Here is a 3170-nt window from a genome sequence, read left to right on the forward strand (position 1 = left end):
TGCATATGACAAAAACCGAAATAGTGCATACATGAAAACGAACTTCTCGCTTAGGGATTATAACCCTTACTAAGTAGAATTCTCCTTTCTGTGTTGCCGGAAAAGGGGGCCGGAAGTATTTTTGCGCAGAACTTCTTTCTGCGTAGGCGGCCTTCGGCCGCGCTTAGGGATTATAACCCTTACTAAGTAGAATTCTCCTTTCTGTGTTGCCGGAAAAGGGGACCGGAAGTACTTCTTTCTGCGTAGGCGGCCTTCGGCCGCGCTTAGGGATTATAACCCTTACTAAGTAGAATTCTCCTTTCTGTGTTGCCGGAAAAGGGGACCGGAAGTATTTTTGCGCAGAACTTCTTTCTGCGTAGGCGGCCTTCGGCCGCGCTTAGGGATTATAACCCTTACTAAGTAGAATTCTCCTTTCTGTGTTGCCGGAAAAGGGGACCGGAAGTACTTCTTTCTGCGTAGGCGGCCTTCGGCCGCGCTTAGGGATTATAACCCTTACTAAGTAGAATTCTCCTTTCTGAGTTGCCGCAAAAGGGGACCGGAAGTATTTTTGCGCAGAACTTCTTTCTGCGTAGGCGGCCTTCGGCCGCACTTATGGATTATAACCCTTACTAAGTAGAATTCTCCTTTCTGTATTGCCGGAAAAGAAGGGCGGACGTATTTTTGTGCAGAACTTTTCTCTGCGTAGGCGGCTTTCATCCGCGCTTAGGGATTAAAACCCTTACTAAGTAGAAGTAAATAATTCATATTAGAAAAAACGAAATTATCCATATGCACACTTTCGTTAGAAAACCGAAATAATGCATATAACAAAAACCGAAATAAAGCATACATGCACAGTTTCGGATGAAAACCGAAATAATGCATATGAGAAAATACCGAAATTATGCATATGCATACTTTCGTTTTAAAAGCGAAATAATGCATATGAAAAAAAAACGAAGTAATGCATACATGCACAGTTTCGGTTTAAAACCGAAATAATGCATATGGTAAAAACCGAAATAAAGCATACATGCACAGTTTCTGTTGAAACCGAAATAATGTCTAAATGCACAGTTTCCATATGCGCAATTTCGGTGCCCCTTTCAGATATTTTTTCTTGACACACGCAGCCCATTTGCTACTTGGATACTTGAAATTCGGTTAGTGCTACCTGGCAAGGGAGTCTTCATCAGTATTTCGTGTTCGATTCTAAACTAAAGGCAAAGGGTGAGAAAATTGTGTGTTCGTTTCTAAAAATGTCCCACTCTTGTAAGGGAAAAAAAGCACATTTTCTGTCCTTTCAAGCTTTGTCAGGGGGGATGACTGCCCTGAAAATCAGATGGTTGTTTAAAACGACAATAACTATATATTATGAAATGCGTAAGTTAGATAAAGACAAGAAGACGAAAACATGCCCAACGTTTTTTTTTAAAGAAACGACACCACCATTAGTTCTCCGAGGTCAACGTTACAGCAACCCGGCTTGAGTTAGGCTGGAGCTTGCCAATGGTTATGGCTAATACTAATCGCATAAATCACCAAACGCAAAAGTGAAAGGAAATGCGAGCGCCTTTATATGCCGTTATACTCCTTTTTTGGGGTTAATTTAATTAATCCCAAAAATCGCTAAGTATAATTGATATATTTTTTTTGGTTTTATTTGTTGGCTTTCAGAGGGTTCGGGTTCGAATGCCGTCAGAGGCCACAATTGTTTATTTTTTTGTATCTTGTTTTTTCTTAATTACGAAAGAGCATCTGTGAAGTACAGAACACGATCAAACGAAGAAGAAAATTTATTCAACTTCAACATTTAAAGACACAGATGCTTGCTGGTGTTTGCTAACTCTCGGAAGATCCGGGTTCAAGTCCCGTCAGAGGCAATATGTTAAAATCATAATAAAAATGTTTGGTTTTGTAACTCCGAATTATGAAAAAGCATCTGTGAAGTGCAGAACATTAGCGGCTTCAAACGAAAAAGTCTGGTTAATATGAAAATATCAACCATGGCATTGTTAAATTTAAACAAAAATCTTTTTGCTTCTCTTTCACGTTTGAATTTGGTAACTTTTGTTACTTTTTTTTTTTCGGCGTATACATATGTAGTGACAAACGAATTCGTTTACACCTGGTATTTCTACTTTATTTAATTTTTAACCATAAAAAACCTAAATCAACATTCGTGCAAAAACAATTAATTTAAGTGAAAGTTTAAAGGCGCACTTGCATAATGAAACCAATCGTAAAAAATCCACGCCTTTTACCCCTTTTATTTTGGCCCCTAAAAACTCGACATTTGGTTAGGTGTATGAAAAGCATATTGTAAAGCACATTTGTACACATTTTTGGTCGCTTTGTGGTGCAATGGGTCGAACCCCCGGCAAACTAAGCAAACCGAAAACATAAAATCTAACTTACACTCAAAGCAATTACATAACAAACATTAAGATAAACAAACGCTTTTAACGAGCACTGAGTTGCCAATATGCCAGCAGACTGGCTTTCCAAAAAACCAACCCTTCACAGATGGCAAATGTGTATAGACTGAGCTCAACCCAAGTGTCGATTCCAAATGTGAATGATAGAAGTTGTTTGAAGTAAGGCACACGAAATTGAATGTAGCACAAAGAACTTTTGATTACAGGTAGGCGAATTGCCTTAATAAAACTAAGTAAAACATTTCGACTTGGTTTTTACTCCACTTCCTTTTCATTTGCTGGCTAAGGCACTTGCACGCTTTTATGTAATACATATAAAATTTACCTACTTATACACATTTACAAACCCAAACTCTTTATTTAGAAATTACTTTAGTATTTGTAAAGCATTTATTTGTAACAGCAGCAGCACTTGTCTGCTGAAATAAGTCCCTGGAGTGTACTTATACGCAGTGCACACTTCAACCTACTAACCACTTGAAATGTGTTCAATGCCCTTTCACTGTGTACATTGAGCCGCCTTCATCGAAAACCATCCAACGTCTACATATCTTTCTGGCTCGTTGCAGTCATTTGCTAAAACACTTAAGTTTCCTGACAATTAATTTATTAAATTTACTGACTCACAACACACAGACACACACACACACACACACACACACACACACACACAATTACGCATACACATATACATAGTAGATATATGTACTTTCTAGCAGCCTTATCCATCCATATCCGCCCCTTGTTGGCGCC

The 3170-nt window shown here is 38.6% G+C and overlaps 1 long non-coding RNA gene across 1 annotated transcript in view; it reads right to left on the minus strand.

Annotated features, from left to right (window-relative positions):
* The window catches only part of LOC118734564, a 45433-nt gene that overhangs the window by 672 nt on the left and 41591 nt on the right, over window positions 1–3170 (minus strand). The window lies entirely within an intron of this gene.

Source organism: Rhagoletis pomonella, unplaced genomic scaffold (assembly GCF_013731165.1).
Source record: "Rhagoletis pomonella isolate Grant_MI unplaced genomic scaffold, Rhpom_1.0 Rhpom_scaffold_00002, whole genome shotgun sequence".
NCBI classification, from domain to species: Eukaryota; Metazoa; Arthropoda; class Insecta; order Diptera; family Tephritidae; genus Rhagoletis; species Rhagoletis pomonella.